Genomic DNA, 22,648 nt, shown 5'->3' with positions numbered 1-22,648 from the left:
TTATCTCCCATATAGGATGCATATTTGTCTTAAGTGAAATATTTAGTCTTTCACTGAAATAGTAATGTTCACTGATAACTTTAATTAAACTTTTTGTCATTTTTGCTTTTTATTATTATTGTTTTTGGCATTTATTTTTGCAGAAACAAGGATAACTGTAATTAAGTAAAGGGAACTAGAAACCTGAATGTTTCCCTCCCTTCCTTTATTATACCCTTAGATGAATTGTTCCTGGGCTGGGTATGTGGCCCAGTGGTTAAGTGCTCCTGGGTTCAACCACCCCCCCCCAAAAAAAAAAAAAAAAAAAAAAAAACAACAAAACAAAACCCAAAAAACCCAAAAATGTTTAGGCTATTCAGATGGAAGAAATTGTGTTTTGTTCTATGTCCTCTAATCTAGGGAAACTTAATATGCACATGAATCATCCATGGATCATTAAATGAAGATTCCAATATAGTAAAACCAGGTGAGGACTGAAATTCTGCAGTGCTAACAAGCTCCCAGGTGATGCTGGTGTTGCTTTTCTAAGGATTATAATTGCAGTAGCAAGCCTGTAGACAAATATCTTGATGTTTATCTTTTACATTTTCAGATAGGGGTATAGTATGTAGAGCTTATTTATTTGGATATTTTGATTTAGAAGTTGGAAAGACATCATCACCCACTATGAGATGTATGAGTCTTCTATGTGAAAAAACATGAAAAAAACATTTTCTGGCTTCTAAGGTGTGTGATAACTATCTAGGACAGGAATGACCACTATGTTTTTACTCTTTTCAATCTATTCACTTGGTAGTGACTCCTTGATATGAGGCATTATAAGAATTCTTAGACCTCAGGAGAACTTGGTGGTAAGGACTACTAGGAGCAGAAAAACAATGGGGGAAGGTGATAGCACGGTTATTTGCCATCTTTGATCTGTATTATTCAGCTACCTTTATACTGGCATTCCTAAGAAAGGGAAGATGACTGTGATGTTTGCTATTTATAATACCTTTATAATTGAGCAAGTAAAATGTTGATTATGGACAATCCAGGTTAGATTTCAGATTACTTCTGTGTACATTGGGTCTGAGGTGATGGCCAAGATTACAAAGCAATTTTTGTCTACAGTAGCTTTGGGAAATCATGTAAAATATAATTAACTATTTTTCACTGTATTTCTTTATAAAGATGCTGCTGCTGACCTTGGTCAGCTCCTGTAAATGAGGCAACAGAAGAGACTGGCATATGAGGAACTTTGTATGTTGCTCACATCTAAAAACTGTTAATTAGTTTCTGATTCTGGTCCATTTGCAGAACTTTCTTTGTGATTTCTTCTAACCAACTCTGACCACAAGTTCTGCTCCATTGGTCCAGCAGAAATGCTTCTTTGAGGTAGTCTCAAAGTTGTGCCTTCTATAGTACCATGGTTGGTGTTGGTTGACCTGGCAATTTCAATGTAGGTGTTATGTGGGTCTATTTTCTGATAGGACCTTCAGTGTCAGGATCTGTTGTAGATTCTGCTAGTGCAGAAACTTTTAGTTCATCTATAGTGGCCAAATACTCTGGAACTGATTTGTATTAGACAAAATCACAAGTCCTCCTAAATTCCTTCTAGAACAAGTGGAGATGGGATGAAGTGGGAGCCTCAATCTGTGTCTAGACTGTGACTTTAGGATATAGAAGTAGGTGGTGCTGTGGGCTGTGGCTTCAGAGAAAATAGTCATAGGAAGTACCCTGAGCAAGACCAGTCAAGGTCAAACAGTCAGATCTGAGGACAACAAATAAGGTGGTAAAAATTGGATTTTGGAACTGGAGTTCAGCTGTGTACTTTGAAGGAAGTAAGACGTGAGTTTTGTAAGGGTTCAGAGCCTGCTTGGCATTTTGAAACTGATCATGAGCCAGAATGCTAGCTTATTATTTCAGTGGAAAAATGACAGCATGAGAACTGTGATCACCTTAATTGTATGGATATTTTCTGGAGTTCAGGATCACCTACAAGATTAAATTACAGATGAGAAAGTTGCTCAGCAAAAGTAGGATCAGATTAAAGGGCTTTGTCTTTTAGACAATTCTTGATGAATTGCCCTTTTCCACTCTGGCAAGATTGCTGTTCAAAGAAGTGCTTTACAAACTTTTTTGCACATGGTGCTCTAGCAGACCTTACTTCACTGTCTTTAAGGCTGTCCTAAGGGCCAAGGGGATCAATATCTGTACAATATAGCGTTTTCTTTATGAGAACTCAAGAGTGTAATTTCTCTGAGGCATTGAAACCAGAAAGTGTTGTACATCTGCTGAGAAACTCATATATTTTCGTTGGGTGAATACTGTATTGATATCTGATTATAGTCCCATCTTTACCTTGACTGATGGGAGTCTTGGAGTCAAATCTGTGGCTTAGCATGAGACCCATGACATATGCTACATATTTTCTTTTATCTTATTTCTACTGTTTCCTTTCTCTTTTAAGTTCAACATTCATTTTTTAAATAATTGCTATGACATGCAGATTTGTAAACTGCCACTTTATAATTAATTAGTTTGTGTGTTTGTCCGTATGTTGCTAGCTAGCCACATAGACAGATGCATACAAACATACATGCCAAAGCACATTTATTTCTTCAATAACACTGCAATATGACATTTAAACTGAATTGCTTCTGAGATGATTTTCTGTACAAATCATATGTGGGCACTTACAAATATCAATCAAAGAGGATACATGTTCCTGTTTTGGGTGTTTTGTCCTTTGCTTAACTTTTTTGTCTCATTAATCTTTTGGCCTTGGTTAAATTAATCTTTGGGTCTTTGGGTCTTTTATTCTTTTCTCTCCTCTGGGGTCTTCAAATTGAGCTGTTTAAGTGACTTTGATTTAACTCTTGGTTACATGCTTGAGAGTTCGGAAAAAAATATGTGATGTGTGCTCATTACCTGGGGTATTGATAAAAAATTGCACATTGCTATTTTGTCATTGTAGAGACAATGTAGTATAGTAGAAAATCCATGATGTTTATGTTAAAAAAAAACTTGTTTCTGTCATTCTTAGCTATGTGATCTTGGGCAAATCTCTTGATTTCCCAGATTCAGTCTCTTAATTTTTAGCTTAGAGATGGCAATCTGTTTCATTTGATCTCATAAGTTTATGTCAAAATTAATATGGTTATGGTCCATGTGAAAATAAATTGGAAGTTATGCTTCATAAAATGTTACTTATTTTCCTAATAATATTTTTTTGATTGTGAGGAAACAATATATTATTAGTGATTTAAAGCCATTGTATAGAGTATTTGCTGGATAGGAGTTACAGATGTCTGGAATTTCTGGTGCTGTAAAGATAAATTCCTTTTCTCCTCTCTATACAACTGTGTTCAGCAACCTATGATGTGGCACCTCTTCCTCATAAAATCTAGTCTGTGGTTGACTTATTTACAATTTTAGCCTGTTCAGGTGATTTTGGAATATTTACTTTTTCAGTTTCATATAGTATGAATATGAAGGATGGTATTGCTTTTCTGGAGACTGTTAAAAAGGAATGCTTTCAAAGTCACTTTCTAGTAGCTCTCAGAAGGGGGCACACTTTTACATAATAAAGCGACTAACTTCCTCTAGCTGAAGTTCAGAAAATTTTATCACTTTAAGTAAATTATATCAGAAAAAAAAATGTAGAACTGGAGGGAAATTTAGGATATCTTTTATTTACCTATTCATCCTAACCTTAACCTATGGGAGAAGTGGAGCAGGGAGACTAATGAAATTTCTCCACAGATATTCATATCTTTCCAGAATAAGGAAAATAGTAATAGCAAATAGTTGTATAGCATCTGCTATAAAGTTGGCACCATTCTAAATGCTTTCTATATATTATCTCTTTTAAATCTCTTAAAACCCTGTAAGGCAATATGGTAGCTAGCCAGCCTCTAAAATGATGCTCAGTAATCTCTACCTCTTGGTATTCTTGCTTTCATATAGTCCTCCCATAGTGAATAGGGTTGACCTGTGTAACTGATAGGATATTGAAAAAATGATGAGGAGTGATTGTTGTAAAAGATATTGTGACTTCCACCTCTTGAACTGCTGGTTCTGAGGGTAGCTAGCCACTGATCTTGAAGATGTTCAACAAGCCTGTTGAGAAATCCATATGGAGAAGAACTGAGGCCTTCAGCCAACAATTACTATAGTTTCAGTGAGTAATTCTTGGGAATGGATGCTGCTGAATTAGCTTAACCTTCATATGACTGCCACCTGCTGTCATCTTTACTGTGAAAGACTCCTGAATCAAACTGTTCTAGCTAAGTGGCTCACAAATTATTGATGCACAGAAACTCTGAGTTAATAAATGCTGTTGTTCCCTTTAAAAAGTTTTATTAAAATGTGATTGACAAAATTTATATATTCACGGTGTACAGTGTAGTATTTTGATGCACATTATCTTATACATTGTGAAGTGATTACCACAATCAAGGTAGTTAATGTTTTTATCTCATATAATTATTTTTTTTAACTTTTTGGTGAAAATACTTAAAATCTATTCTCTTCACAAATTTCAAGTATACAACACATTTTTATTAACTATAGTCACCAGGCTGTACATTAGGTCTTCAGAACTTATTCTTTTTACAACTGTAAGTTTCTGCTCTTTGACCAACATTTCCCATTTCTTCTACTGCCAAAAGACAGTAGAAATACTGTTTATTTTTGTAAGTTGGATTTTTTTTTAGATTCTGCACTTAGGAGATATTATATGCAGCTTATTTTTCTGTCTGATTTATTTCACTTAAAATAATTCCCCCTAGGTTCATCTACATTGGGAGAAATGACAGCATTTACTTTTTGATTTTCCAAGTCTTATATTTGAGGCAGTTTGTTTGTTATGCAGTAACTAATAACAAAGAGATTTTGGTACCTTGAGTGGGGTGCTAACATAAGAAATATTTTAAAGTAACAGAATATCGTTGGAACTGGGGATTAGCAGATTTTAGAAGTCCTTTAATTATATGTTAGTGAAAGCTAAAATACATTGAATGGATTGCTACTGGAAGCCTAGTGTTTTCTGTGGAGGCTGTTGGCAACAGATTATAGGAGAATGAGGCAAATGCTATTGGAATAGATAACTTATATAACTAGGCACTTCAGTTCTTGTAGTACTTAATATGGATGGATTTAAGTTACAGGATACATACTATTTTAACTAGTTTTTTTTTGACTCTGATTATTTTTTACTATACCATTGGGAGAGGCATTCATGTTTGATTGTAAGATACTATTTTATTTTTTGTGACAAATTATCTAGTATCTGAGGATTGGTCCTATTAGAACTAGCTTAAGTGTCTCCTATAAGTGGTAGTGATAGGGATAGGGCAGAGAGTATAGTGTGATTACTTATGATAGAGCTGAGAAAGTAATGCATTGAGAGGTTTAGAACTTTCTTAAAGATAATTGGAAAACCGAGTATGTATACAGCCCAGAAAACCCGTGAAGAGTATTACAACACTGTGAAGAGGCAGTACAACACTGTGAAGCCTGAACTTTTAAAAAAATTTGTTCTTTTTAAATATACAAGATACTAGAGTGCAGTTTGACGTAATATACATACACGAAGTATAACTTCCAATTCTTGTGGTTGTACATGATGTGGAGTTACACTGCTCTTGTATTCATATATGAACATAGGAAAAGTTATGTTTGATTCATTCTACTGTCTGTCCTATTTCCATCCCCTCTCCCTTCCCTTCATTCCTCATTGTCTAATCTAATGAACTTCTATTCTTCCCTGTCCCACAACTTACTGTGTATTAGCATCTGCATATCAAAGAGAACACCTCACCTTGGTTTTATAGGATTGGTTTATTTTACTTAGTATGACAGTTGCTAGTTCCATCCATTTTCTGGTAAATACCATAATTTCATTCTTCTTTATGGCTGAGTAATATTCCACCATGTATTTATACCACATTTTCTTTGTCCATTTATCTCTTGAAGGGCACTTAGGTTGATTTCATAGCTATTGTGAATTAAGCTGCTAAAAACATTGATGCGGCTGCATCATTCTAATAGTCTGATTTTAAGTCCTTTGGTTATAAACTGAGGAGTGGGATAACTGGGTCAAATGGTGATTCCATTCCAGGTTTTCTGAGCAATCTCCATACTGCCTTCAAGAGTAGTTGCACTAATTTGCAGTCCCACCAGCAATGTATGAGTGTACCTTTTCCCCCACATCCTCGCCAACATTTATTGGTATTTGTATTCTTTTTTTTTAAAAATTTTTTATTGTTGGTTGTTCAAAACATTACATAGTTCTTGACATATCATATTTCACACTTTGATTCAAGTGGGTTATGAACTCCCATTTTTACCCCATATACAAATTGCAGAATCACATCAGTTACACATCCATTGATTTACATATTGCCATACTAGTGTCTGTTGTGTTCTGCTGCTTTTCCTATCCTCTACTATCCCCCCTCCCCTCCCCTCCCCTCCCCTCTTCTCTCTCTACCCCCTTTACTGTCATTCATTTCTCCCCCTTGTATTATTTTTCCCTTTCCCCTCACTTCCTCTTGTATGTACTTTTGTATAACCCTGAGGGTCTCCTTCCATTTCCATGCAATTTCCCTTCTCTCTCCCTTTCCCTCCCACCTCTCATCCCTGTTTAATGTTAATCTTCTTCTCCTGCTCTTCGTCCCTACTCTGTTCTTAGTTACTCTCCTTATATCAAAGAAGACATTTGGCATTTGTTTTTTAGGGACTGGCTAGCTTCACTTAGCATAATCTGCTCTAATGCCATCCATTTCCCTGCAAATTCTATGATTTTGTCATTTTTTAATGCAGAGTAATACTCCATTGTGTATAAATGCCACATTTTTTTTATCCATTCGTCTATTGAAGGGCATCTAGGTTGGTTCCACAGTCTTGCTATTGTGAATTGAGCTGCTATGAACATCGATGTAGCAGTGTCCCTGTAGCATGCTCTTTTTAGGTCTTTAGGGAATAGACCGAGAAGGGGAATAGCTGGGTCAAATGGTGGCTCCATTCCCAGCTTTCCAAGAAATCTCCATACTGCTTTCCAAATTGGCTGCACCAATTTGCAGTCCCACCAGCAATGTACAAGTGTACCCTTTTCCCCACATCCTCGCCAGCACTTGTTGTTGTTTGACTTCATAATGGCTGCCAATCTTACTGGAGTGAGATGGTATCTTAGGGTGGTTTTGATTTGCATTTCTCTGACTGCTAGAGATGGTGAGCATTTTTTCATGTACTTGTTGATTGACTGTATGTCCTCCTCTGAGAAGTGTCTGTTCAGGCCCTTGGCCCATTTGTTGATTGGGTTGTTTGTTCTCTTATTGTCTAATTTTTTGAGTTCTTTGTATACTCTGGATATTAGGGCTCTATCTGAAGTGTGAGGAGTAAAGATTTGTTCCCAGGATGTAGGCTCCCTATTTACCTCTCTTATTGTTTCTTTTGCTGAGAAAAAACTTTTTAGTTTGAGTAAGTCCTATTTGTTGATTCTAGTTATTAACTTTTGTGCTATGGGTGTCCTATTGAGGAATTTGGAGCCCGACCCCACCGACTGTAGATCGTAGCCAACTTTTTCTTCTATCAGACGGCGTGGCTCTGATTTGATATCAAGCTCCTTGATCCATTTTGAATTCACTTTTGTGCATGGCGAGAGAAAGGGATTCAGTTTCATTTTGTTGCATATGGATTTCCAGTTTTCCCAGCACCATTTGTTGAAGATGCTATCCTTCCTCCATTGCATGCTTTTAGCCCCTTTATCAAATATAAGATAGTTGTAGTTTTGTGGATTGGTTTCTGTGTCCTCTGTTCTGTACCATTGGTCCACCCGCCTGTTTTGGTACCAGTACCATGCTGTTTTTGTTACTATTGCTCTGTAGTATAGTTTGAAGTCTGGTATCGCTATACCGCCTGATTCACACTTCCTATTTAGCATTGTTTTTGCTATTCTGGGTCTTTTATTTTTCCATATGAATTTCATGATTGCTTTCTGTATTTCTATAAGAAATGCCGTTGGGATTTTGATTGGCATTGCATTAAACCTATAGAGAACTTTTGGTAATATCGCCATTTTGATGATGTTAGTTCTGCCTATCCATGAACAGGGTATATTTTTCCATCTTCTAAGATCTTCTTCTATTTCTCTCTTTAGGGTTCTGTAGTTTTCATTGTATAAGTCTTTCACCTCTTTTGTTAGGTTGATTCCCAAGTATTTTATTTTTTTTGAAGATATTGTGAATGGAGTGGTTGTCCTCATTTCCATTTCAGAGGATTTGTCGCTGATATACAGGAATGCTTTGATTTATGCGTGTTGATTTTATATCCTGCCACTTTGCTGAATTCATTTATTAGCTCTAATAGTTTCTTTGTAGACCCTTTTGGGTCTGCTAGGTATAGAATCATGTCATGTGCAAATAGTGATAATTTAAGTTCTTCTTTTCCTATTTTTATGCCTTTAATTTCTTTTGTCTGTCTAATTGCTCTGGCCAGTGTTTCGAGAACTATGTTGAAGAGAAGTGGAGAGAGAGGGCATCCCTGTCTTGTTCCAGATTTTAGAGGGAATGCCTTCAATTTTTCTCCATTCAGAATGATGCTAGCCTGAGGCTTAGCATAGATTGCTTTTACAATATTGAGGTATGTTCCTGTTATCCCTAGTTTTTCTAGAGTTTTGAACATAAAGGGATGCTGTACTTTGTCGAATGCTTTTTCCGCATCTATCGAGATGATCATATGGTTCTTATTTTTAAGTCTATTGATGTGGTGAATAACATTTATTGATTTCCGTATATTGAACCAGCCTTGCATCCCAGGGATGACTCTTACTTGATCATGGTGCACAATTTTTTTGATATGTTTTTGTATCCGATTCGCCAGAATTTTATTGAGGATTTTTGCATCTAGGTTCATTAGAGATATTGGTCTGTAGTTTTCTTTCTTTGAAGTGTCTTTATCTGGTTTAGGTATCAGGGTGATGTTGGCCTCGTAGAATGAATTTGGAAGTTCTCCCTCTTTTTCTATTTCCTGAAGTAGCTTGAAAAGTATTGGTATTAGTTCCTCTTTAAAGGTTTTGTAAAACTCTGCTGTATACCCATCGGTCCTGGGCTTTTCTTAGTTGGTAGTCTTTTGATGGTTTCTTCTATTTCCTCAATTGATATTGGTCTGTTTAGGTTGTCTATATCCTCCTGACTCAATCTGGGCAGATCATATGACTTAAGAAATTTATCCATGCCTTCACTATCTTCTAATTTATTGGAGTATAAGGATTCAAAATAATTTCTGATTATCTTCTGTATTTCTGAAGTGTCTGTTGTGATATTGCCTTTTTCATCCTGTATGCTAGTAATTTGAGTTCTCTCTCTTCTTCTCTTCGCTAGCATGGCTAAGGGTCTGTCGATTTTGTTTATTTTTTCAAAGAACCAACTTTTAGTTTTGTCAAGTTTTTCAATTGTGTCTTTTGTTTTGATTTCATTAATTTCAGCTCTGATTTTCATTATTTCTTGCCTTCTACTTCTTTTGCTGTTGTTTTGCTCTTCTTTTTCAAGGATTTTGAGATGAAGTATGAGATCATTTATTTGTTGGTTTTTTCTTTTTTTAAGGAATGAACTCCAAGCAATGAATTTTCCTCTTAGAACTGCTTTCAATGTGTCCCATAGATTCCGATATGTTGTGTCTGTGTTTTCATTTATCTCTAAGAATTTTTTAATTTCCTCCTTGAGGTCTTCTATAACCCATTGATCATTCAATAACCTATTGTTCATTCTCCAAGTGATGTATGCTTTTTCCTTCCTTCTTTTATCGTTGATTTTCAGTTTCATACCATTATGATCAGATAAGATGCATGGTATTATCTCTACTCCTTTATATTGTCTAAGAGTTGCCCTGTGACATAATATATGATCTATTTTTGAGAAGGATCCATGTGCTGCTGAGAAAAAAGTGTAACTGCTTGATGTTGGGTGGTATACTCTATATATGTCAATTAAGTCTAGGTTATTAATTGTGTTATTGAGTTCTATAGTTTCCTTATTCAACTTTTGTTTGGAAGATCTGTCCAGTGGCGAGAGAGGTGTGTTGAAGTCTCCCATGATTATTGTATGGTGGTCTATTAGACTTTTGAACTTGAGAAGAGTTTGTTTGATGAACATAGCTGCACCATTGTTTGGGGCATATATATTTATGATTGTTATGTCTTGTTGGTGTATGGTTCCCTTAAGCAGTATGTAGTGTCCCTCTTTATCCCTTTTGATTAACTTGGGCTTGAAATCTATTGTATTTGATATGAGTATGGACACTCCTGCTTGTTTCCGAAGTCCATATGAGTGATATGATTTTTCCCAACCTTTCACCTTCAGCCTATGTATGTCTTTTCCTATCAAATGCATCTCCTGTAGGCAGCATATTGTTGGGTCTTGTTTTGTGATCCATTCTACTAGCCTGTGTCTCTTAATTGGTGAGTTTAAGCCATTAATATTTAGGGTTATTATTGAGAGATGGGTTGTTCTTCCAGCCATATTTGTTTATTTCTGTTACTAAACATGGTTTGTTTTCCTCTTTGATTATTCCCCCCCCCCTTTACTGTCCTACCTCCCACTGTTGGTTTTCATTGTTATTTTCCATTTCCTCTTCCTGTAATGTTTTGCCGAGGATGTTTTGAAGAGATGGTTTTCTAGCTGCAAATTCTTTTAACTTTTGTTTATCGTGGAAGGTTTTAATTTCATCTTCCATCCTGAAGCTTAATTTCGCTGGATCCACAATTCTTGGTTGGAACCCATTTTCTTTCAGTATTTGAAATATGTTATTCCAGGATCTTCTAGCTTTCAGAGTCTGTGTTGAAAGATCAGCTGTTATCCTGATTGGCTTACCCCTAAATGTAATCTGCTTCCTTTCTCTTGTAGCTTTTAAAATTCTCTCCTTATTCTGTATGTTGGGCATCTTCATTATAATGTGTCTAGGTGTGGATCCCTTATGATTTTGCACATTCGGCATCCTGTAGGCTTCTAGGATTTGGGATTCTGTCTCATTCTTCAAGTCTGGGAAGTTTTCTTGTATTATTTCATTGAATAGATTGCTCATTCCTTTGGTTTGGAGTTCTGTACCTTCCTGTATCCCAATGACTCTTAAGTTTGGTCTCTTAATGTTTTCCCATATTTCTTGGATGTTCTGCTCATGGTTTCTTAACAGTCTTGCTGAGCTGTCTATGTTCTTTTCAAGTTGAAATACTTTGTCTTCATTGTCTGATGTTCTATCTTCTAAGTGTTCTATTCTGCTGGTAGTATTCTCAATTGAGTTTTTAAGTTGGTTTATTGCTTCCTGCCTTTCTAGGATTTCTGTTTGTTTGTGTTTTATAACCTCTATCTCCCTGTATAGTTGATCCTTTGCTTCCTGGATTTGTTTGTGTAATTCATTGTCGAAGTGATCTTTCATTGTCTGATTTTGCTGTCTAATGTCTTCCTTGATACTCCAGATCATCTGAAGCATGTATATCCTGAATTCTTTATCTGACATTCCATCTGCTGCTGCTGTTAACCTCTTCTAAAGTTGAGTTGACCTGCATTGCTTGTGGTCCTTTCTTTCCTTGTCTTTTCATACTGCTTGCGTTCTTTCTGCTTGGTGAAACTGTTGTGTTTTTGAAATGTTTTTTTCCCCTATATATTTATATTGCTCTTGTATCGTTGAAAAGTCTCCCTTGCAGGGTCGGGCGGCGGTCTGCCTACCTTGCAGGCACGGGCGGGGGCTCTGCTCTGCCCCTCCTCCAATTGGTGTGAGGTGTCTACCACGCCCGCGGACCCCTGGGCCTGTTCTTCCGGTCGGTCGCAGGTATGCCTACCTTGCAGGCGCGGGCGGTGGCTTTGCTCTGCCCTTACTCCAGTTGGGGTGACGTGTCTACCACGCCGGTGGGTCACTGGGCTTATTCCGGGCGCGGTAGGCAGCTCTGCTCTGCCCTTACTCCAATTGGGGTGTCGTGACTACCACGCCGGCAGGTCACTGGGCCTGTTCCGGGCACGGGCGGTGGCTCTGCTCTCCCCCTACTCCAATTGGGGTGACGAGTGTACCACGCCGGCAGGCCACCGGGCCTGATCTGCCGGTCAGTTGCAGGTCTGCCTACCCTGCAGGCGTGGGCAGCGGCTCTGCTCTGCCCCCCCTCCAATTGGTGTGACTTGTCTACCACACCTGCGGACCGCTGGGCCTGTTCCGGGCGCGGGCGAAGGCTCTGCTCTGCTCCTACTCCAATTGGGGTGACGTGCCTACCACCCCGGCTGGCCGCTGGGTCTGTTCCACTGGTCGGTCGCAGGTCTGCCTACCTTGCGGGCACGGGCTGCGGCTCTACTCTGCCCCTACTCCAAATAGGGTGACGTGTCTGTCGCACTGGCAGGCCACTGGGCCTGTCCTACTGGTCGGTCGCATGTCTGCCCACCTTTTGGGCACGGGTGGCGGCTCTGCTCTGCCCTTACTCCTATTGGGGTGTCGTGACTACCACGCCTGCAGGTCGCTGGGCCTGTTCTTGGCGTGGGCGGCGGCTCTGCTCTGCCCCTACTCCAATTGGGTGACATGTGTACCACACCGGCAGGCCGCTGGGCCTGATCCGCCGGTCTGTCGCAGGTCTGCCTACCTTGTAGGCGCAGGCGGCTGCTCTGCCCTGCCCCTCCTACCACGCCCGCGGACCGCTGGGCCTGATCTGCAGGTTGGTCGCAGGTCTGCCCACCCTGTGGGCACGGGTGGCGGTTCCGCTCCGCCCCCACTCCAATTGGGGTCACGTGACCACCACACCGGCGGGGCCTGATCCGGGCGCGGGCGAAGGCTCTGCTCTGCCCCTACTCCAGTTGGGGTGACATGTGTACCATGCTGGCAGGCCGCTGGGCCTGACCCTCCAGTCTGTCGCAGGTCTGCTTACCTTGCAGGCGCGGGCGGCGGCTCTACCCTGCCCCTCCTACCACGCCCGCGTACCACTGGGTCGCTGGTCTGCCCACCTTGCGGGTGCGGGTGGCGGCTCTGCTCCGCCCCCTCTCCAATTGGGGTCACGTGACCACCACACAGGCGAGCCACTGGGCCTGCTCCGGGTGGGGGCGGCGGCCCGGCTCCTCCCCTCTGGCTCAAAGACAAAGCGAGAGAGACTCGGGTGTCTGTGACTCACCCTCCCTACCAGGAGACCAACTGTTTCTGTCGCAGCTGGTATTGATGAAGTTCTCTCATCTGCCGCTTTCTGATGACATCATATCTCTGCCATGTTGGTATCTTATGCGAATGGCAGCACTTCTTTCCCTTTGCTGGGTGACCAAAGCAACGGGTGAGTCCTGACCAGCCCTCACAGGCCCTGTCTCAGTCCTGTTGCCACTGCCCACGAAGGCTCGGTTGGTATTTACCTCCACAGTACTCAGCAGGACCCGGACCGAGAAGCAATTTCCGCGGGCTCCTTAGCCCTGGGCCAGAGCAGTTCCGGGAGCCGGAACTCAGCCGCTCTGTGCTCCGTGTATGCTCCGATAAGAGCAGGCTCCAAGAAGCAGTCTCCGCGGGTCATCTAGCACTGAGCCTGAGAGTCATTTGTATTCTTGATAATTGACATTCTGACTGGAGTGAGATGAAATCTTAGTACTTAGTTTTAATTTGCATTTGCTTGGAGATGTTCAACATTTTTTCATATATTTGTTGACCATTTGTATTTCTTCTGTGAAGTATCTGTTCCATTACTTTGCCCAGTTATTGATTGGGTTATTCATTTTGTTTGGTGTTAAGTTTTCTGAGTCATTTATATATCTTGGAGAATAATGCTCTGAGGTGCAGGTGGCAAAGATTTTTTCCCATTCTGTTGGCTCTCTCTTCACATTCTTGATTTTTTCCTTTCCTTTAGTTTGATACCATCCCATTTATTCTTTTTTTAAAATGTTTTTAGCTGAGGATGGACACATATCTTTATTTTTTAAATTTATTTTTATTTTTATGTGGTGCTGAGGATCAAACCCAGTGTATCACACATGCGAGGCAAGCACTCTACCACTGAGCTACAACACCAGCCCCTGTTTATTGATTTTTGATTTTACTTTTTGTGGTTTAGTAGTCTTGTTGAGGAATTTGGTTCCTGAGTCCACATGATGGATTGTTGGGCCTACTTTTTCTTCTAGTAGGTACAGGGTCTCTGATCCTTGATCCACTTTGAGTTGAGTTTTGTGCAGGGTGAGTAATTAGGGGTTTAATTTCATTTTGCTACATATGGATTTCCAGTTTTCCTAGCACTATTTGTTGAAGAGGCTATGTTTTCTCCTATGTATTTATGCAACCTTTTTCTAGTATGAGATAACTGAATATATGTGATTTTATCTCTGTGTCTTCATGTCTGTTTTGGTGGCAATACCATGCTGTTTTTGTTATTACAGCTCTATAGTATAATTTAAGGTTTGATATTGTGATGTCTCCTAGTAAAGCCTGAATTTCTGAAGCTGATTCCCAACCCACTTGTGTCCTGGCTTTGAAACCTGGTTCTTCTGATTCCTGATTTATAAGATGGAGATAATAATAGTTCTAACCTCATAGACAGGGTGAGGATAAAATGATTTAATACATGGAAAACTAGTAGAGGAGTACCTGGATTCTATTAAATACTGTGTAAATGTTATCTCTTCTTGTTACAAATAACAGAGATGTCATTCAGTCAAGTCTAGTTTCTAATAGACAATTTTTTATAACCAGCAGGGAAATGAAAAATAGGCTAATCTCGTCTTTGATTTTTATAACCATTACTTTGAACTAAAGTGTTTAATTCACACCTTTTAAGCTTGACATACCATGTCAGTATAATAATTTAAAAAATGTAAATATACCAACCAAAACCAAAATCAAAGAATCACGACTGTTATATTATTTATTTTAATGTAAAGTATTATCTTAATGTTTTGTTATTATGTTTGCAATTTTTTTTTTTTTTTTTTACCTTACCCTAACACTAGACCTAGACTTACACTTAATCCTTTATCTAGTGATAACTCTAGGCCTAGCCCTAAACAAAATCTTAGTACAAGTCCTAATAATAACCCTTAACCTAACCCAAACACTAACACTACCCCTAACCAAACCCCAGTCCTAATGCTGGCACAAATATTAAAGCTAACCCTAAAATAAACACTGAACCTTACCCTAACACAAACCCTAGCTCTAAACCTTATCCTAACAAAAAAAAAAAAAAAAAACATAACCCTAACACTAGACCTAGCCATATAACTAACTCTGAAACTAGCCATCACCATAGGCCAAAACCTACCTCAAACTCTATCCATTACCCTAACCCTAATCCTAACCCTAACGCTAAGCCTAGCCCTAACCCTCACACTGACTCTAACCCTAAGCCTCATCCTAGTCCAAACATTATCTCAATCCCTAACTCTTAAACTTAACCCTAACGCTAACCTATAGCCTAAACCTAAACCTAACTGTAACCATAGCCTTAATCCTAACTTTAACCCTAGTTCTAAGCCTACATATTACCCAAACTGTAACCTTAACATTAATGATAACCCAAGCCCTAACTCTAGTTCTAACCCTACCCATTACCCTAACCCTAACTATAATCCTGATGATAACCCTAGCCCTTACCCTAAATAACCTAACCCTACCCCTAGACATAACCATAAACCTAAGCCTTGCAATAGAGCTAACCCTTGCTCTAACCCTCATAATTACCCTACATTTATACCTAAGCCTATCCATAATCCTGACCTTAAGCCAAAACCTAACCCTAATCCTAACCCTAACACAAAAACAAACCTTATCCAATACCCTAAAACTAATGATAACCCTAGACCTAACCTTAACACTAACTTTGACCCTAATCATATCTATAACCTAGACATAACCTAGACCTAACTCTAAACCTAACCCTTGTTCTGGAGCTAACACTAACTCAAACTGTAAACCATATCCTAAAACGGAACCTAACCCTAACCCTAGGCCTAACCCTAACTCTAACACTAATACAAACCAAAAATCTAGCCCTAACCCTATCCATTATCCTAAGCACAATCATAACCCTAAGGCTAACCCTAGGCCTAACTGTAACCATTTTGCTAACTCTAACCCTATCAATTACCCTACACCTAGCATGAACCCTAAACCCAAAACTATCATTACCCTAACGAAACCTTAATGCTAATTCAAGCTCTAAACCTAAACCCTAACCTAAGTGAAACCTGAAACCTAATTCTAACCCTAATAATACCCCTAGCTCGAAACCTGACCCTTACCTAAACCGAACCCTTACACTAGACCTAGCCATAAATCTAACCCTCAATCTATCCCTAATGTAAGCCTAGACCTGACACTAGCCCTAGCCCTAATTCTTGCCATAACACTAAAACAAACCTTAGTACTTATCCTAGCCCCAAACCTGGCCTTATTACTAAACCAAACCATAACCCTAGCCCTAACCAAAATTCTAACCTTCAACTTAGCCACAAATGCTACACCTAATTTTAGCCCTAATTTATACCTAAATCTAACCTAACCCTAGCCCTAAGACTAACTCTAACTCTTGCCCTAGTCCTATTTTTAGCTCTAACCCTATCCATTACCATAATCCTATCACTTGCCTTTACATTAGCCCTAAGCATAGCCCTAGCCCTAGTCATATATCTAACCCTAATTCTAAATCTAACCCTAACCCTAAGGTAAACCTCTCAGTAACACAAGCCATAACACCAATGCTAATCCTAACACTAGCTCGAACCTAGCCCTAGCCCTACAAAACAACCTAGCCAAAGCTCTAACCCTAAACTCTAACATAAACCAAACCCTAAGCCTACACCTAGCCATAAACCTAGCTCTATTTCGAGACTTATCCCTAACTCTAAAACAAACCCTGACTCTGAATCTGACCCTTACACTAACCCTAGATCTAAAAATCACTCAAAACCTAAACCTAAACCTAACCATAGATGTAGCCCTAACCCTAACCCTAAAACTAGTTCTATTTGTAACCCGAGTTCTTACATTAGCTGTAGCCCTTACCTAACCCAAAACATATACCTAATCGGAGCCCTAACACTACTTTTAACCCTAATCATAATCCTCATTCTAGCACTAACACTTACACAAAACCTAATCCTAACCCTAAAACTTGCCACAACACAAAACCTAACCCTAGCCTTATTCCTACACATAAACCTAGCTCTAACCCCAGCTGTTACCCTATCCATTACCCTAATCCTCATCCTAACCCTAATGCTAACACTAAGATAACCCTAAACCTATTCCTAACCCTAAAACTATACATTACCCTAAACCTAACCTGAACCCTAAACCTAACCGTATCCATAAACTGAATTCTGACCTTAATAATATTTACCCTAAAACTATTTCTGACCATAACCTGAGACCAGACATTAGCCCTAGCCCTAATGAATCCCTAAACATAAAACAAACTCTAGCTCTAATCCTTGCCCTAATCTTAGTCTTTTTTTTTTTTTTCTTTTTAAATTTTTTATTGTGGGTTGTTCAAAACATTACAAATTTCTTGACATATCATATTCCACACTTTGATTCAAGTGGGTTATGAACTCCCACCTTCACCCCATACACAGATTGCAGAATCACATCAGTTAGACATCCATTGATTTACAAATTGCCATACTAGTGTCTGTTGTGCTTCGCTGCCTTTCACATCCTCCCCCCTCCCCCGTCCCCACCTCTCCCCTCCCCTCCCCTCCTCTCTCTCTACCTCCTCCACTGTATAACCCTGAGGGTCTCCTTCCATTACCATGCAATTTCCCTTCTCTCTCCCTTTCCCTCCCACCTCTCATCCCTGTTAAATGTTAATCTTCTTCTCCTGCTCTTCGTCCCTACTCTGTTCTTAGTTACTCTCTTTATATCAAAGAAGACATTTGGCATTTGTTTTTTAGGGATTGGCTAGCTTCACTTAGCATAATCTGCTCTAATGCCATCCATTTCCCTGTAAATTCTATGATTTTGTCATTTTTTAATGCAGAGTAATACTCCATTGTGTATAAATGCCACATTTTTTTTATCCATTCGTCTATTGAAGGGCATCTAGGTTGGTTCCACAGTCTTGCTATTGTGAACTGTGCTGCTATGAACATCGATGTAGCAGTGTCCCTGTAGCATGCTCTTTTTAGGTCTTTAGGGAATAGACCAAGAAGGGGAATAGCTGGGTCAAATGGTGGCTCCATTCCCAGCTTTCCAAGAAATCTCCATACTGCTTTCCAAATTGGCTGCACCAATCTGCAGTCCCACCAGCAATGTACAAGTGTACCCTTTTCCCCACATCCTCGCAAGCACTTGTTGTTGTTTGACTTCCTAATGGCTGCCAATCTTACTGGAGTGAGATGGTATCTTAGGGTGGTTTTGATTTGCATTTCTCTGACAGCTAGAGATGGTGAGCATTTTTTCATGTACTTGTTGATTGACTGTATGTCCTCCTCTGAGAAGTGTCTGTTCAGGTCCTTGGCCCATTTGTTGATTGGGTTGTTTGTTATTTTATTGTCTAATTTTTTGAGTTCTTTGTATACTCTGGATATTAGGGCTCTATCTGAAGTGTGAGGAGTAAAGATTTGTTCCCAGGGTGTAGGCTCCCTATTTACCTCTCTTATTGTTTCTTTTGCTGAGAAAAAACTTTTTAGTTTGAGTAAGTCCCATTTGTTGATTCTAGTTATTAACTTTTGTGCTATGGGTGTCCTATTGAGGAATTTGGAGCCCGACCCCACCGACTGTAGATCGTAGCCAACTTTTTCTTCTATCAGACGGCGCGTCTCTGATTTGATATCGAGCTCCTTGATCCATTTTGAATTCACTTTTGTGCATGGCGAGAGAAAGGGATTCAGTTTCATTTTGTTGCATATGGATTTCCAGTTTTCCCAGCACCATTTGTTGAAGATGCTGTCCTTCCTCCATTGCATGCTTTTAGCCCCTTTATCAAATATAAGATAGTTGTAGTTTTGTGGATCGGTTTCTGTGTCCTCTATTCTGTACCATTGGTCCACCCGCCTGTTTTGGTACCAGTACCATGCTGTTTTTGTTACTATTGCTCTGTAGTATAGTTTGAAGTCTGGTATCGCTATACCGCCTGATTCACACTTCTTGCTTAGCATTGTTTTTGCTATTCTGGGTCTTTTATTTTTCCATATGAATTTCATGATTGCTTTCTCTATTTCTACAAGAAATGCCGTTGGGATTTTGATTGGCATTGCATTAAACCTATAGAGAACTTTTGGTAATATCGCCATTTTGATGATGTTAGTTCTGCCTATCCATGAACAGGGTATATTTTTCCATCTTCTAAGATCTTCTTCTATTTCTCTCTTTAGGGTTCTGTAGTTTTCATTGTATAAGTCTTTCACCTCTTTTGTTAGGTTGATTCCCAAGTATTTTATTTTTTTTGAAGATATTTTGAATGGAGTGGTTGTCCTCATTTCCATTTCAGAGGATTTGTCGCTGATATACAGGAATGCCTTTGATTTATGCGTGTTGATTTTAAATCCTGCCACTTTGCTGAATTCATTTATTAGCTCTAATAGTTTCTTTGTAGAGCCTTTTGGGTCTGCTAGGTATAGAATCATATCATCTGCAAATAGTGATAATTTAAGTTCTTCTTTTCCTATTTTGATTCCTTTAATTTCTTTCGTCTGTCTAATTGCTCTGGCCAGTGTTTCGAGAACTATGTTGAAGAGAAGTGGAGAGAGAGGGCATCCCTGTCTTGTTCCAGATTTTAGAGGGAATGCCTTCAGTTTTTCTCCATTCAGAATGATGCTAGCCTGAGGCTTAGCATAGATTGCTTTTACAATATTGAGGTATGTTCCTGTTATCCCTAGTTTTTCTAGAGTTTTGAACATAAAGGGATGCTGTACTTTGTCGAATGCTTTTTCCGCATCTATCGAGATGATCATATGGTTCTTATTTTTAAGTCTATTGATGTGGTGAATAACATTTATTGATTTCCGTATATTGAACCAGCCTTGCATCCCAGGGATGAATCCTACTTGATCATGGTGTACAATTTTTTTGATATGTTTTTGTATCCGATTCGCCAGAATTTTATTGAGGATTTTTGCATCTAGGTTCATTAGAGATATTGGTCTGTAGTTTTCTTTCTTTGAAGTGTCTTTGTCTGGTTTAGGTATCAGGGTGATGTTGGCCTCATAGAATGAATTTGGAAGTTCTCCCTCTTTTTCTATTTCCTGAAGTAGCTTGAAAAGTATTGGTATTAGTTCTTCTTTAAAGGTTTTGTAAAATTCTGCTGTATACCCATCCGGACCTGGGCTTTTCTTAGTTGGTAGTCTTTTTATGGTTTCTTCTATTTCCTCAATTGATATTGGTCTGTTTAGGTTTTCTATATCCTCCTGACTCAATCTGGGCAGATCATATGACTTAAGAAATTTATCTATGCCTTCACTATCTTCTAATTTATTGGAGTATAAGGATTCAAAATAGTTTTTGATTATCTTCTGTATTTCTGAAGTGTCTGTTGTGATATTGCCTTTTTCATCCTGTATGCTAGTAATTTGAGTTCTCTCTCTTCTTCTCTTCGCTAGCATGGCTAAGGGTCTGTCGATTTTGTTTATTTTTTCAAAGAACCAACTTTTAGTTTTGTCAATTTTTTCAATTGTTTCTTTTGTTTCGATTTCATTAATTTCAGCTCTGATTTTAATTATTTCTTGCCTTCTACTTCTTTTGCTGTTGTTTTGCTCTTCTTTTTCAAGGATTTTGAGATGGAGTATGAGATCATTTATTTGTTGGTTTTTTCTTTTTTTAAGGAATGAACTCCAAGCAATGAATTTTCCTCTTAGAACTGCTTTCAATGTGTCCCATAGATTCCGATATGTTGTGTCTGTGTTTTCATTTATCTCTAAGAATTTTTTAATTTCCTTCTTGATGTCTTCTATAACCCATTGATCATTCAGTAACCTATTGTTCATTCTCCAAGTGATGTATGCTTTTTCCTTCCTTCTTTTATCATTGATTTTCAGTTTCATTCCATTATGATCAGATAAGATGCATGGTATTATCTCTACTCCTTTATATTGTCTAAGAGTTGCCCTGTGACATAATATATGATCTATTTTTGAGAAGGATCCATGTGCTGCTGAGAAAAAAGTGTAACTGCTTGATGTTGGGTGGTATACTCTATATATGTCAATTAGGTCTAGGTTATTAATAGTGTTATTGAGTTCTATAGTTTCCTTATTCAACTTTTGTTTGGAAGATCTGTCCAGTGGCGAGAGAGGTGTGTTGAAGTCTCCCATGATTATGGTGTGGTGGTCTATTAGACTCTTGAACTTGAGAAGAGTTTGTTTGACGAACATAGCTGCACCATTGTTTGGGGCATAAATATTTATGATTGTTATGTCTTGTTGGTGTATGGTTCCCTTAAGCAGTATGTAGTGTCCCTCTTTATCTCTTTTGATTAACTTTGGCTTGAAATCTCTTTTATTTGATATGAGTATGGACACGCCTGCTTGTTTCCGAAGTCCATATGAGTGATATGATTTTTCCCAACCTTTCACCTTCAGCCTATGTATGTCTTTTCCTATCAAATGCGTCTCCTGTAGGCAGCATATTGTTGGGTCTTGTTTTGTGATCCATTCTACTAGCCTGTGTCTCTTAATTGGTGAGTTTAAGCCATTAACATTTAGGGTTATTATTGAGATATGGGTTGTTCTTCCAGCCATATTTGTTTATTTCTGTTACTAAACATGGTTTGTTTTCCTCTTTGATTATTTCCCCCCCGCTCTTTACTGTCCTACCTCCCACTGTTGGTTTTCATTGTTATTTTCCATTTCCTCTTCCTGTAATGCTTTGGCGAGGATATTTTGAAGAGATGGTTTTCTAGCTGCGAATTCTTTAAACTTTTGTGTATCGTGGAAGGTTTTAATTTCATCCTCCATCCTGAAGCTTAATTTTGCTGGATACACAATTCTTGGTTGGAACCCATTTTCTTTCAGTGTTTGAAATATGTTATTCCAGGATCTTCTAGCTTTCAGAGTCTGTGTTGAAAGATCAGCTGTTATCCTGATTGGCTTACCCCTAAATGTAATCTGCTTCCTTTCTCTTGTAGCTTTTAAAATTCTCTCCTTATTCTGTATGTTGGGCATCTTCATTATAATGTGTCTAGGTGTGGATCTCTTATGATTTTGCACATTCGGCGTCCTGTAGGCTTCTAGGATTTGGGATTCTGTCTCATTCTTCAAGTCTGGGAAGTTTTCTTGTATTATTTCATTGAATAGACTGCTCATTCCTTTGGTTTGGAGCTCTGTACCTTCCTGTATCCCAATGACTCTTAAGTTTGATCTCTTAATGTTATCCCATATTTCTTGGATGTTCTGCTCATGGTTTCTTAACAGTCTTGCTGAGCTGTCTATGTTCTTTTCCAGTTGAAATACTTTGTCTTCATTGTCTGATGTTCTATCTTATTTTTTAAAGTCTTGTGGCAGTGCTCTCAGAATTCTTTTCATTAGAATCTTTTCCATTGCTATTTAATTGCTTAAGCATTAATAAAATATGAATTTTGATTACTTTATAGTTTATATTTGCTTAAAATTTAGGGAATCTTTCACATAAACTAAATTTAAGTAAAAAGTTGAGTTATAGAAGAAAATTAGAGATTTAGGTAAATATTATTGAGGAAAACAGAAATATGTTTTTCACTTTTACTTAAATA

General features: G+C 38.7%; 1 protein-coding gene across 10 annotated transcripts in view; it reads left to right on the top strand.

Annotated features, from left to right (window-relative positions):
- The window catches only part of Spag16 (sperm associated antigen 16), a 719,050-nt gene that overhangs the window by 3,273 nt on the left and 693,129 nt on the right, over positions 1–22,648 (top strand). The window lies entirely within an intron of this gene.

This window comes from Marmota monax, unplaced genomic scaffold (genome assembly GCF_021218885.2).
Source record: "Marmota monax isolate L192 unplaced genomic scaffold, Marmota_monax_Labrador192_F-V1.1 WCK01_AAM20220418_F8-fsc00136, whole genome shotgun sequence".
In the NCBI taxonomy this organism is placed as follows: domain Eukaryota; kingdom Metazoa; phylum Chordata; class Mammalia; order Rodentia; family Sciuridae; genus Marmota; species Marmota monax.
The sequence above is the reverse complement of the archived record's forward strand: the minus strand, read 5'-3'. Positions and strand labels throughout refer to the sequence as shown.